The sequence below is a fragment of the Talpa europaea genome, assembly GCF_964194135.1.
Source record: "Talpa europaea genome assembly, chromosome: 2".
NCBI lineage: Eukaryota > Metazoa > Chordata > Mammalia > Eulipotyphla > Talpidae > Talpa > Talpa europaea.
This window is the reverse complement of record NC_140068.1, coordinates 125,690,404-125,702,897: the sequence shown is the minus strand read 5'-3', so window position 1 is coordinate 125,702,897 and position 12,494 is coordinate 125,690,404. Positions and strand designations below refer to the sequence as shown.

The window sequence follows — 12,494 nt, the reverse complement described above, 5'->3', positions numbered from 1 at the left end:
GAGAGGCTGGGACTATGCAATGGGGATGCTTTCAGGAGGACATCTTGGGAATGCAGTGGACCATTGATAATGTTAACACTCGGGTAATGAGTGAGCTGTCAGGGGTGAAGATGCCACCACATCCTAGCAGGGGCCAGGACAGGAGGAGGGGTCCCGCCCAGCTCCTTACACCTCAAGCCAACCATAAACCTCCTTCTCTTCTGCAGGTCCAATGCTTTTTCAGTCCCACTCAGAAGCTCCTTCTCCATGGAACTGTATTTATTGGGGTGTTGTTCTGACACTCTTTACACTGTGTGAAATTTGAATTACTTTATTCTGGGGCTTGATGTTAATTGACTTCCCATCATTTTATATTGTGTACCCTGTCATTCTTGTTACACACACACACACACACGCACACACACACACACACACGCGCACATTCCCCTCTCCTTGGGAACCAGACCCTCACTCAGCACTGGGGTACTCTGACCCTCTGTCTCTGGTCCCCTCAGAGCCTCCCTCTCTGCAGTGTCTCTACTCAGCAGTGCCTGGGCAGCCCCAGGAGTCCCTGCACCTCCTGCCTCTGCCCTTGTGGGCAACCAGCCCCTCACCCTGCATGGCAGTGAGGAGGCGAAGGCCAAGTCCTGAGGTCACTGACCAATAGAGGAGACAATTTACCTTTTTCTTTTCTTTTCCCCCTCATTGTATTATTCAGTTGAGGTTAGCATTGGTTTACACACTGCATGTGTTCAGAGGCAAGGGTCACATCTCTTCAGATGTTTGTTACCACATCACACCCACCCTAAGGGCACCCGTAGTCTTCACTACAGTCCATCGGGCCCTCTTCCTACTTTGTTTCCTACTCTTACCCCCAGCCATAGCTTCAATTCTACAGTCATATATATAGAATATGTTTTGGTTTAGTTTCATCTGTCCCAACTTTGTTTCTTTATATTCCAAATATGAATGAAATCATCTGTATATAACTTTTTCCTTCAAATTTATTTCACTTAGCATAATCCCATCTATATCTATCATGTTGATGCAAATTCAATATTTCATCTTTTTCACAGCTGAGTAGTATTCCATAGTGTGTATAGCTTGTGTTCTTTATCCCCTCATCTGCCGTTGGGCACTTAGATTGTCTCCATCGCTTGGTTATAGTAGACAGTGCCGCAGTGACTGTAGGAGGTGCATATTCCTTGGAATTAGTGTTTTAATTTCTTTGGATAAATACCATGGAATGGGATCCTTGACCATATGACAGGTCTATTTTGAGGAACCTTCATTTTTTTTTTCCCCATAGGGGCAGGACCAATGTGCTATCCATAGAAAACAGAGGTACCAAGTTACCGCCCCGCCTAAGGAAAGGTGGAGCTGAGCAGGGATGAGAAGCTAAGGAAGAGGAGGAAGACATGGAGCAAGATGGGGAAAGGAGACTGAGGAGGTGCATGGAGCAGAGAGACATGTGAAGAAGAAACCACGCCTTGCTTCTCACTTGGACTTGTGCCATGGAGTTGGGGACATGGAAAGAGACATGTGAAAGGGATTAAAAACATGGGTGAGAGACTCATGGGGAGGCTGACAATGACCGCTGTTATCTTGTCATGGATTTAGATTTTGTTCTTTTCCTTCCAGACTTGCCTGGCCCCTCCTGACCCTTTCCCATGGGTCTCTACCAGTAGGTGCCTTAGCCTTGTGGCAGGCGTTCGGGCCCCAGTGGGCCTGCTTTGGGCCCAGCCTGTTTGGCTGGGCATTGACCCATGAGGGGACGGGTAACTTTGGGTGCTTCACTTGGGAACTATACTAACTATATTCTTTCTCTTCTTCTCTCTCTATTGCACACTGATTCTCTACTTTATAGTAATTGTATTAAAGTTCTTTTCTATTGAAGGTCTTACACTTTAGTGTATGTTTTGTCTTTATGCAGCTGATGGCAGATCCCATGTAGAGTGTGCAGTTTTGAAGGTCCAGGGAACCCCTCATTCTGCCCACTGACAGGACAAGACATCATTCCCACCCACCATGTGCCAGAGTTCCTTTTTCTCCACACCTTTCAATGGGTCATTCTCACAGATGTGAGGTGGGAACTCACTGTGGTTTTATTTATTTTTTAAAGATTTATTTATTTATTTATACAAGCACTGGGTACAGTAAGAAGCGCAGGAGGGTGAGAGAATTCACCAAAGCCAGAGCAGGGAACAGAATAGGCAGGCTGACGAAGAAATACACTGCTGAGGGGAGCAGCAGGAGGGGCAGGTGAGGTCTGTTGCACCATGTGGGACCCTCGCCTGCGGCCGGGGATCAAACTGGCTTGCAGAGGCTGCTGGCAGCTTCGCAGCCCAGTGCTCAACCGCTGCGCCACCAGGGGAGACCTTCATTGTGGTTTGAATTGGCATTTTTCTGACAGCACATGATGATAAACTTGTATCCATATATCTAATGGCCACATGTGTATCTTTTTTAGAAAAGTACCTATTTAGCTCCTCTCCTCTGTTTTGAGGTATTTTCTTGTTTTGGAGTTCTTTGTAGATCTTGGATATTAAATCCTTATTGGATTGATGATGTACAAATAGTTTCTCTAATTTGATATTGTCTTTTCATTTTAATGATAGTTTCCTTCACTATGTAGCTTTTTAGTCTGATGTGATTCCACTGGTTCCTTTTTGCTTTTGAATCCTTGGAGCACAGAAGACACTATGGGCAGTGAAAATCCTCTGTATGATATTCTCATGATGGACACAGGTCATTACACGTGTCCAACACCCCAAGAATGGACAATACCAGAGTAAACCCAAAGGGAAACCATGACTTTGCAACTATGACGAGCAGGTCCATTACTTGTAACCCACGTGTCAGTCTGGTCTTAACACGTGATTTGGTCATGATGTGTGAAGAGTTTTATAAGTTGAGGAATGAAGTGTAATTTACTTTAGAAAACATATTTCATGCTCATACAAGGACATTTAAATAACACTCAAGGATACGCATAAGTCATTCCCCTCCACCCCCAACACCCCAATCAGCCAGTATCTGCTCAAAACCTAGCAATTTATCTTTTCTCTTCCAAATATATGTATCTCCATGCTCCTGTCTGGGCAACAGTGTTCGTTTTCCCATCAGTAAAGGAGTTCAGGTCACAGAGTTGGGGGGAAACATTTGCAAATCACGAATCTGACAAAGGACTGTATCTACAAATAATGCCGAAAACTCAATGATCAGAAAGAAATAACCCAATTTTAATAAGGACAAAAATAGTGTAATAAATGAATGGCACCTCATCTGTAAAAATGTACAAAACTTCTATACAAACGGCAACTGTATTCATAGAAAAGTGAAAATATGAACAAATGCTCACTATCACAGTTAAGAACAGTGACACCATCACACCTAGGAGAGACTGAAAATGCAAACTCTGCACAATACCAGGTGCTGTCCAGGGTGTGAACAACAGAAGCCTCATTACATTCATTTTTTAAAATTTTTTTATTTATATAAGAGCTGGGGTACAGGCCCAAGTCGCGGGAGAGTGAAAGGGTTCACCAGAGACCTGATTCACCAGATCTGATGAATCAGGATTCACCAGAGTGGGGAGCAGAACAGACAGACGAACTGAAAGCACTGCTGAGGGAAGCAGCGGGCGAGAGAGGAGATGTCTGCCCTGCCAAGTGGGAGTCTTCCTGGCTGGCCAGGAATCGAACCTGCACTGTGAGGCTGCGGACAGCTTCACAGCACTACGTTCAACCCACTGTGCCACCGTGGAGGGCCCTCATCACATTCATTTTAAAAGATGCTTTAGGGGCTGAGAGACACATCAGAGCCCTGGGCACTATTGTTGCCTGGTTGAGAACAAAACGGAACCTGGTAAGAGATGACACCACAGGAGGGACTGATGAGGGTGACTCCCCCATGGAGTCCATTTACACTGTCCCCAGGGGCTCAGGGTCAAACCACTGATCTACACTTACCTAGAGCCTGAGTGTAGCTTCCTCCTTGTCTCCCTGTGGGTAGAAAAATCATGTGAGACCAGGGAGCAGTCAGGTCAGAAGCCTAAAGGAATCTTCTAATCCTGCACCACAGGGAAGTTTCCAGAACTGGGACTAAAGACCCAGGTCAGGACTGGGGAAAAAGAAGAAAGGAGGTGAGGGGGGACTGGAGCAAATGCCCTCTGGGCAACACATGTGTGTGGATGGCACTTCCCAATAAACAGGCAGGGCAAGTTCTGCCTGGGACATGGAAGCCCCCAGTGGACAAGATCCCTCACTCCTTTCCCTACCTGAGTGCTTCCTCCTCCACATCACAGCTGCAGCCACCGCAGCTCCAGGGAGCACAGCTCCAAGGAGAACCAGGCCAGCAATGATGCCCGCGGTGGGGATGGAGGACTGAGGAGGGGGCACTGGAAGGGAAGGGAAGATCATACCCTGAGCCCCAGACCTTATCCTGACTCTCTGAAGGTCTCCAGAAGGGCTCCTGATGGCCCTGAGAACAGCCTCAGTGCCCACATCCTCCTCCTTACCCCATCTCAGGACTTGGGGCTCCAACAGTCCCTCATGCTGCACGTGGCACGTGTATCTCTGCTCCTCTCCAGAAGGCACCACCAGAGCCGCCCACTTCTGGAAGGTTCCATCTCCCCCAGGCCTGGTCTCCACCAGCTCCATCTCCTGGGTCAGGTCCTCCCCATCTCGCTGCCAGGTCAGGGTGATGTCCGCTGGGTAGAAGCCCAGGGCCCAGCACCTCAGGGTGACCTCATCCTCAGAGGTGGGGTGGTGAGTCACATGTGTCCTTGGGGGATCTGAGGTGGTAAATCAGAAAAGTCATTTTGTGTTTCCTCCATGGACACTGAAGAATCCTCATGAGAGCATCCTCACAATGGACAAGACAACTGGTGTGGCAGGAAGAAGCATAAACTGTAAAAAACAGGCTAATCTGGGGAATCTGTGTGATTCTCCTATTCCTAAGAAAGTTCTGGAATGAGGAGGAAAGCCCAGGGTAGGATGAAGCAGAGGGAGTGGAACACAGACTTTTTATTCCTGACCTGGGTGGAAGGTGAATGACACAGAAAAGCAGGAATCACATAACTGAAAATGTTCTCAGACCAGAAACAAGACTGAGAGAGAAACTCGTGGTTCTCAAACAGGCCCCTGGTCAAAAGGACCTGGTGACGTGTGATGTCAGGGACTGTCTGTCTTTCTCAGGAGAGACGGGATCCCTTCCCTGTCCTTCAGGAGAAGCCAGAGTCTCTGGGAGTCTCTCTAGTGCAGAACATGAAACCCAGGGGAGCCCCCCTCTCGGGACTAGAGAGAGGACTCATTTCCCGCAGTGACTCCAGGCAGGGGGGGGACCGGGAGGCCTCCAGGCCCCTCTTACCCATGCGCTGCAGAGTCTCCTTCCTGTACTCCAGGCATGTGCGCAGCCACCTCAAGCACCTGCCATCCGCATAGTTCCTGAATTTCTCTGCCTCACCCTGGGCCTCCCACTCGCGCCGGGTGATCTGAGCAGCCATGTCCGCAGTGGTCCAGGAGCGCAGGTTCTAGTTCAGGGCCAGGTAATCAGCGCCGCGAACTGATCATACCCGCGGAGGAGGAGCCCTTTGGGCCCCAAGTCGCAGCCAAACATGTTCTGGAAGGTGTGAGAGCCTGTCCAGGCCCCGTCACCCCGGGATCTCCCCGCCCACGCCCCCTCCCGCCGGGAATAAACTAAACAGAATGAAATGGGGTGAAAGTCCCGCGGGCTGTTCCCGGGCAGGTTGCAGAGAAGCCTGGAGGGGGAGACCCTGGGCGACCCCCGTCCGTGGGGATGGGGGTGCTGACCCGGCCCGGACCCGCGCCAGCTCACCGGTCTCGCTCTGGTTGTAGAGGCCGCGCAGGGAGTCCAGGTGCTCTCAGTACCTCAGTGCGCTGTCCCTTAGGATCCGCGTCCTCCCGTCCCGCTCCTCCTGCTCCTCCTGCTCCTCCTGCCCCGCCCAGGGCGCCCGCGGCTCCGCACTCTGGCCCGGAGAGTCGCTGTCGAACCGCCCGAACTGCGTGTCGTCCACGTAGCCCACGGCCATGAAGCGGGGCTCCCCGAGGCCGGGCCGGGACATCGCGGTGGAGAAAGTCCTCAGGGAGTGGGGGCCTGGGGGCGGGAGGGGAGACCCGGCCTGTTCTTCTCCCCTTCGGGGGCTCGAGTCCCAGGGGGCGCCCACGAGACAGAAAGTGGGTGAAAGACGAGTGAGAGTGAAAAGCGGCTGCGGGACGAAAATGGTCGGGACTCGGGGGGCCAGAGGAGGCTGGGGTCTCGGGGGACGGAAAGGGGCCAGGACGGGGCGGGGCCGAGGTGGGGGGACAACTAGGGCGGCGGCGAGGTCGCGCCTTTCCCACCCCCGCTCACGCCCTCGCTCCCGCCTCTGGGAGCGCCCTGTCCCCTCCCGACCCGCACTCACCCGCCCGGGTCTCCCTCGGGGCCGCGGCCCCCGCGAGCAGGAGCAGGAGGGCTGCGCCCCCCATCCCCCAGGACGCGCCTCCACCCGGGCTGGGGAGACGGAGTCCCGGGGGGCGGGCGGGCGAGGGCTTTGGAACGGGAACCGCGGGGCTGCTGATTGGCTGCTCCGGAGACCTCCAGGCAATGGGGAGTGAGCCCTGGGGTGAGTCACCAGTATCCAGGCAGGAGGACCCGCCCAGGCTGTGAGCCCAGAAGGGGAACCGAGGGGAGGGGGCGAACCCCCAGCAGTCACCTTCCAGCCCTGCACCCCGCGCTGGGGACTGAGACCCAGACAGCCACACCCGGAGACCTGGGACTTTGCCGCCCCCTCCTATCCTGCTCTGAGACCTTTGCCACACCGTGTCCCTGAGTCCAGGCCCAGGGAATGGGTCCGCAAGTCTCAGACATTTTTCTTTCAGAAACTCTGTTCAGTCTCACAAATTATTACGGATCCCATGTATAATTTTGTTACGTGGGTTACAGCTTTAAATATTTACTTTACTAGAATAAAACCTTTTTAAAAGATGTTATTGCTTCTTTACTTTAGAATATAAATAACCTGGGGCCTCCCTGTTGGCACAAGGGGTTAAGCATCAGCACTGTGAAGTGACCTGTAGCTGCAGCAGCACAAGTTGGCCAGGGAGCAACTCATATGGCACCGCAGACCTCTCCTGCCTCACCTGCTGCTCCCCTCAGCAGTGGATTTCTGTAGATCTGCCTGTTCTGCTCCCCACTCTCTGTCTTTGGTGAATCCACTCACCTGCCACACCTCTGGCCTGTACCCCAGTTCTTGTATGCATAAATAAATAAATCTTTTTTAAAAAGAATACTAATAACCTATGATATGCTAATGATGGAGTTTTTGAGTCAGTGGGTTTGGAGTGAGGGATTCTTGGGGTCACTCTGGGAAAGATGTCACCAGGGCTCCCATTTCAGCAGTACGTGGAGAGTTCCCCAGGCAAGTTTCTTCACGAGACAGAGACACTAGTTATATTTAAAGGGAAGGTTTTTTACGGGGAAAAGGATGTCCTAAAGCTAATTCCATACAGGCTTTGTGGACTCCACCCCCACCCCAGGCCAAAGCCAAAGACACTGGGAACTCCAAATCCCATCACCACCCAAGGGAAGGTGGCTGGGATCTGAGGGTGGGGTTAAGCAGCCAGGTTTGGTATAAAACCAGACACGTGGGCTTTGGTGGGGGGCTCTTTTTTTGGCTCTCCGCCAGCTGGCAGTGCTTGGCCAGCTCTGACAGTGCCTTTGTGTTTCCAGGTTGGCGAATAGGGTAGGACGCATTAAAGACTTTATTTCCCTATTTTCTCCCTGAGTTGTACATTTCCTCATGTCCCTTTCCCTTTTATTAACCTTTTGTGTGTGCCTGTAGGGGAGTACAAATAAGTCCCTTTTATGCGCGCAGGTGAGAACCCACAGCCAGGCAACCCATTTTTATATCGGGGCTGCTCAGGTTTATTAGGGAAAGGTTTATTAGGGAAAGGGACAGAAGAGTAAAGGATATTTGCATAGACACAGGTGGGCAGGAAGAGCTGCCCAGAAAGGGACAGGTTTGCTGAGAGAGGCCTGCATGGTTGCAAGTGGGCAGCCTTGAGGAGAGCTGCCTCCACTGAGGGAGGTCAATGAAGAGAAGTGCAGGCATGATACAGGTCATGGGCAGGCAGGAGGCTGCTGCCCTGCGGAGGAGAGATTTGGTGAAAAGAGGCACCTGCATAGTCACAGGTGGACAGAGGGAGTGCTACCCCAGCCTGTGCAGAGACCGCACTAATACAGTCTTCTGTTGGGGAGGGGCCACTCCTTGTGAGCCTTTGGGTTAGTTGCTGATTATGGATAACTGTGCAGAATCTGAAAGCGACCAGAGATTCCACCATGGGCTCAATCTCCATATCTTTACCCTTGGGCCTGTGCTCTAGACAGCAGTCTGATACCTGCTTGGATTTTCTGTTTTGTAATCTAGGCTTTGGTGCCTACGGATCTTGGTTTCTAGATCTGTGTCAGTGGCTGTGTTAATCCCTTCTACCCCCTGCTCCTTGTGTGAGCCAGATTTCTGGTCTTGGGGAACCTCCTTTCCAGTCTTTTTATATTGCTGTTCTCCATCATTTACTAACTTGACAACTTCCAGTACTATTTTTACTATTGGGATTTGTGGTGCAAAATAAAGTGAAAAAAATTTTTTTAAATAATTTGATTCCAGGGACCTCCCTGGTGGCGCAAGGGGTTAAGACGCAACCTATGAGGTAATCAGAAGCCTCTGCAGCCTCAATCTGCTCTGGATTCCCAGGCCAGCCAGGGAGCAACCCACATGGCATAGCAGACCTCTCCTGACTAGCCCACTGCTACCCTCAGCAGTGTCCTTTGGTCAATCTGCCTGTTCTGTTCCCCACTCTGTGTCTGGTGAATCCTCTCACCCCCCACACCTCTGGTCTGTTCTCCAGCTCTTGTATGCATAAATAAATAAATCTTTTAAAAAATAAATAATTTGATTCCAGTGTAATGAATACTGAAGAGCTTTATGAAAGGTTTGGCCTGGTAAAGAAAAGGAGAGCCAGGCTAAACTTTCTCAAAGGAAGGGAAAATTTATTGCGCCCCGGGCGGACTTCACGGACCCATGGTGGGGGTCAGTGAAGCCTGGTGGGCTGTTCCCAGGTGGGCTGCCTGGTGGGTTTTTGCATTTGGCCTCCTGCATGGACCTTGACTTTATAACTTAGTGGAACAATATATTACTTTAAAAAAAAAATCACACATTAGCACAAGACCCAACCAATATGCAAGAGAGTGATGAGAAAATATATTATTGAGCAAATGAATATAAAGATTCCAGCAGAATTTCCAGTCTAGGTGCAATTGTAATAGAGTGGTGCCCAGGAAAATGTTCCCTCGCCCCACCCAAAGGAGGGTGGAGCTAAAGAGAAGAGAAGAACCTGGAGAGGAGACAGAAGAAGAAATGAAGCAGGATGGAGCCAGAAGGAGACATGGAGGAGGCACATGGAACAGAGAGACACGTGAAGAAACTGCGTTTGCCTTTTGGTCCTGAAACAGACGTGGTTGAGAGACCCATGGGGAGGAGAGCAATGTTAGCTTTTATCTTGATTTTGATTTTGCTCTTTTCCCTCCAGACTTGTCTGGTTATTTCTGATCCTTTTCTGTGGGTCCCCACTAAAAGATGCTTTAGATTTGTGGCAGGCTTTTGGGCCTCGCTCTGGGCCAATCCCATTCGGGTGGTCTTTTACCCATGAGGGGACGGGTAACTTTGGGTGCTGGATTTAGAAACTATATTCTTTGTCTTTTCTATATAGTTTACTAATTGTATTCAATTTCCTTTCCATTACAGTCTTAAATGTTTTGTCTTGATATGGCCGATGACAGAACCTATTTAGAGCAGGCAGGTTTGCGGGGCCTGGGGTGCTCCTCTCCCTGCCCTGTAACACAATGAACACGCCCATGCAGGCATAATTAACAAGTTTGCTTACTCACAGCTCTTTCCCTTCTAAGATGCATGGCCAGGGCCTGAGCACTCTTATCTACAACGTTGGGCAGTAAACCAGCTGGCCTGTCTCTTAAAGGGCATCCTCAAATACCTCATCTTGCCCCCTTTGCCTGGCGCCCCTTGTCTGGGGACTTTGCAGCAAATGGTTGTGCCTGCTTGTAGGGTAAAGAAAATATCAAGCTTTTCTGCCCTTCCGCCATCAGGATAGATGATGGATCCTTGTCCTGAATGCGTGCCTGATGGCGGGCACCTGGAATAGGGTGTGGGCATAGGTAGATGGGATTCAGCTGAGCTAAGACTGTGCTTTTAAGGGCGGCATCACGGGGATGCCAGCAGCAGCAGTAGAAGCCGAAGCCGAAACCGAAAGAGAAGCCGAGATCACCAGAGAGCCCAGATCGAGTGAGGATTTGCTGGGGGCTGGGAGGCCTGCCAGCGTCCCGCCCCCCCCAACACCCCTGCCTGCCATATGCCTGGTGAACCCCAATAAAAGACCTGCAAAAAACCCACTGAGGACTCTGACTCCTCCTTTACCCGGTCTGCATGGGATCAGAAAACCTGCACTGTATCCAGTCCTGACCCTGTACTGCTGAAAACGATGCTATTGATGGAGGACAGGAATGAAAAAAACTGAAGAAAGGAAGCACCACAAGACCAGAAACCTGGCTGTAGGATAAATGGTTTTCAGGCTTTTCTGCCCTTCCACTATCAGGATTGCCTTGCCTGATGGGGCACCTGCAGTTGTTACATTGTTGCAAGCTGTCTGGTTTACTTCTGTGGGCCGTGGGAGGGGTATTGAGATAGGCTCCAGAGAAGCAGAAGCAGGAGAGCAGCAGAAGAGAAAAGGGGAGAAAGTAGCCAGAGAAGCCCAAAGTGAAGACTTGCCAGGGGCTAGGAGGCCTGCAGGCTTTCTGGCCCCCTGGCACCCCTGCCTACCCTGTACCTGTTTGCCACACTACATGTAAAGCTCAATAAAAGCCTAATAAAATCAATGCGGGCTCCAGGACTCTCCTTTACCCCATCTGCCGAATGATAAATAACCTGCTCTGTGGCCATCCTGGTCCTACACTGGCTCTCACAAGGATGGGGGTAGAAGAGATTAGCATAACCATCAACACAGTTGTGGAAACTAGGATCCTTCTGCTCAGACTACACAGTTGTGAAAACTAAGATCCTTTGGCGCCAAAGCCTAGATTACAAAGCATAACATCCAAGCAGGTATCCCAGGGTGCATCCAAAGGTAAAGATATGGAGATTGAGCCCATTGTGGAATTTCAGGTCTTTTTCAGATTCTGCAAAGTTATCCCAAATCAGCCACTAACCCTAAAGCTTACAAGGAGTGGCCCCTCCCAACAGAAAAGGACTATATCCCTCTGCCCACCTGTGACAGATACCTCTCTCCGCAGGGCAGCAGCCTCCCTGCCTGCCATGACCTGTACCTGCCAAGGCTTCTCCTCACTGACTTCCCTCAGTGGAGGCAGCTCTCCTCAAGGCCGCTCGCCTGCAACCACGCAGGCCTCTCTCAGCAAACCTGTCCCTTTCGGAGCAGCTCTTCCTGCCCACCTGTGTCTATGTAAGTGTCTTACTCTTCTGTCTCTTGCCCTAATAAACCTTCCCTTTAAATATAACTAGTGTCTCTGTCCCGTGGAGAAACTCGCCTGGAGAATTCTCCATGTGTCGCTGAAATAGGAGCTCTGGTGAAACCTTTCCCAGAGTGACCCCAAGGACCCCACATTCTAAACCCACAGACCACAAAAACCACATCACTATCAATGTAAGAGATATGGACACAGTTGTGTATAAAAGGAACCCTTGGTCTTTATTTTTTGTTTTGTTTTGTTTTGTTGATTTTTTTAAAATAAATTTTATTTTTATATTCCCCATACAATTGGAACCCCCTTATTTTGACCCCAATCCCTCCCCTCCCCGCCCCCCAACCCCCATAGAGTGTCTCTGGTTCATAGTTGTTTGTTGATTTTGATTTTCACTTTCTTATAGTTATTCATTTTCCTGGTCCCTTATTTAAGTTTTCTAGATTCCTGCTATGAGTGAGACCATCCGGTAGTTTTCTTTTTCTTTCTTGCTTATTTCGCTGAGCATGATCCCTTCCAGCTCCATCCATGTTGCTTCAAATTGCATGTGTTTATCTTTTTTGAATGCTGAGTAATATTCCATGGTGTATATGTACCACACCTTCTTTATCTCTGAAGAGTAAATGCAAATGGCCAACAGGCATATGAAAAAATTTTGAACATCACTTGTCATCAGGGAAATGCAAATCAAAACTACCATGAGATACCATCTTACACCAGTGAGAATGGCACATACTAAAAAAACTAGCAACAACAAATGTTGGCGAGGATGTAGAGAAAAAGGAACTCTCCTGCACTGCTGGTGGGAGTGCAAACTGGTCCAACCACTATGGAGAGCTGTGTGGAGATTTCTGGACCTACTAAACATAGAGCTTCCATAGGATCCAGCAATTCCACTCCTAGGTATTTACCCAAAGGACACCGAAACATCAATTCCAAAGAGCACCTGCACCCCTATGTTTATAGCA

General features: G+C 50.0%; 1 pseudogene across 1 annotated transcript in view; it reads right to left on the bottom strand.

The window, feature by feature from the left end:
• The window catches only part of LOC311188315 (BOLA class I histocompatibility antigen, alpha chain BL3-7-like), a 117,398-nt pseudogene extending 107,365 nt beyond the window's left edge, over positions 1-10,033 (bottom strand). The window contains exons 1-4 of the transcript in view: positions 10,029-10,033; positions 5,818-6,134; positions 5,350-5,618; positions 4,499-4,774 (exon numbers count right to left, since the gene is read on the bottom strand). The product of the transcript in view is annotated as a BOLA class I histocompatibility antigen, alpha chain BL3-7-like (transcript). The remainder of the gene's footprint in view (positions 1-4,498; positions 4,775-5,349; positions 5,619-5,817; positions 6,135-10,028) is intronic.
• Between the last annotated feature and the right edge of the window lie 2,461 nt (positions 10,034-12,494).